A 1,561-nucleotide genomic window follows, 5' to 3' on the forward strand; every position below is an offset into this window, starting at 1 on the left:
AGGGCCAGCTCCCAGTGAAGAGGAAGAGTCCTGGAGAGGGCCAGCTTCCAGTGAAGAGGAAGAGGAGGGGGAGAGGGACTTCTGAAAAGTAGGACTGAGGGGACTGAACAGTTTGGACGGACAGGAAGGGGGGACAAGACGTCAAGGGGGACAAGTGAACACAGAACACAAACTGAGAAGATATTTTCATTTTCAATTGTTTTGTTTTATATTATTGATACCTAAAGAGCACATAAGATACGCGAGCATGTGGATCACTGTTGCTGTGTATTTGTGCTAACATCCACGCCCATGCACAGACAGGCAACAGCGTCACGTGGCACTCCTGAACACACTGGACAGTCAACTTCAGTCCACCTCTCTCTCCTCTCTCTCTCTCTCTCTCTCTCTCTCTCTCTCTCTCTCTCTCTCTCTCTCTCTCTCTCTCTCTCTCTCTCTCTCTCTCTCTCTCTCTTATTTAAACGTTCATATGCACAGTTGCTCTCTTTCTTTTATCTTTCTCTCCTACCCCAACTCTCTCTATTTAGCCAATTGTCTCATACTCTGTCATGCTCTCGTTCTCTCTGCACATTCTCTAACTGCTCTCACCTGCTTTCTGTTGGCCTTTATACTGCTGTTGTGGGTTTCTGTATATCGCTGTTTTTCTCAGAAGAGTTTTGTTCTTTTTTGGTTCTATATATATTTATATAAGTGACGTATGGAATTAAATTAATTATATATTCAGTGACCTTTTCAGTGGATAAGTTTACCCCGTTCTACCTACCTCACCAGCCCAACTACCCCCTCCTCACCTACCCTACCAGCCCAACTACCCCTGTCCTAGCCTACCTCACCACCCCACCTTACCCTGTCCTAGCCTACCTCACCAGCCCAACTAACCCTGTCCCAGCCTACCTCACCAGCCCAACTAACCCTGTCCTAGCCTACCTCACCAGCCCAACTATCCCTGTCCTAGCCTACCTCACCACCCCACCTTACCCTGTCCTAGCCTACCTGACCAGCCCAACTAACCCTGTCCCAGCCTACCACACCAGCCCAACTAACCCTGTCCTAGCCTCCCTCACCAGCCCAACTAACCCTGTCCTAGCCCCAACCCCAACCCTGTCCTAGCCTACCACACCAGCCCAACTAACCCTGTCCTAGCCTCCCTCACCAGCCCAACTAACCCTGTCCTAGCCTACCTCACCAGCCCAACTAACCCTGTCCTAGCCTACCTGACCACCCCAACTAACCCTGTCCTAGCCTACCCTTGCAGCCCCACCTTACCCTGTCCTAGCCTACCTGACCAGCCCAACTAACCCTGTCCTAGCCTACCTGACCAGCCCAACTAACCCTGTCCTAGCCTACCTGACCAGCCCAACTAACCCTGTCCTAGCCTACCTCACCAGCCCAACTAACCCTGTCCTAGCCTACCTCACCACCCCAACTAACCCTGTCCTAGCCTACCTGACCAGCCCAACTAACCCTGTCCTAGCCTACCCTTGCAGCCCCACCTTACCCTATTCTCCCGGTGCCATGACCCCACTCTCCCCTCATTGTGCTTCTGTTTTTCGGTGACAGC

The 1,561-nt window shown here is 51.7% G+C and overlaps 1 protein-coding gene across 9 annotated transcripts in view; it reads left to right on the forward strand.

The window, feature by feature from the left end:
* Positions 1-1,092, forward strand: part of LOC124003041 (R3H domain-containing protein 2-like) — a 103,715-nt gene extending 102,623 nt beyond the window's left edge. For all 9 annotated transcript variants that reach the window (XM_046311016.1, XM_046311019.1, XM_046311020.1 and 6 more), the window contains one exon: positions 1-1,092. This exon is cut by the window's left edge. The gene's annotated coding sequence lies outside the window, so the exon portion shown is untranslated.
* The last annotated feature ends 469 nt before the right edge of the window (positions 1,093-1,561 follow it).

The sequence above is a fragment of the Oncorhynchus gorbuscha genome, linkage group LG18, assembly GCF_021184085.1.
Source record: "Oncorhynchus gorbuscha isolate QuinsamMale2020 ecotype Even-year linkage group LG18, OgorEven_v1.0, whole genome shotgun sequence".
Taxonomy (NCBI): Eukaryota; Metazoa; Chordata; class Actinopteri; order Salmoniformes; family Salmonidae; genus Oncorhynchus; species Oncorhynchus gorbuscha.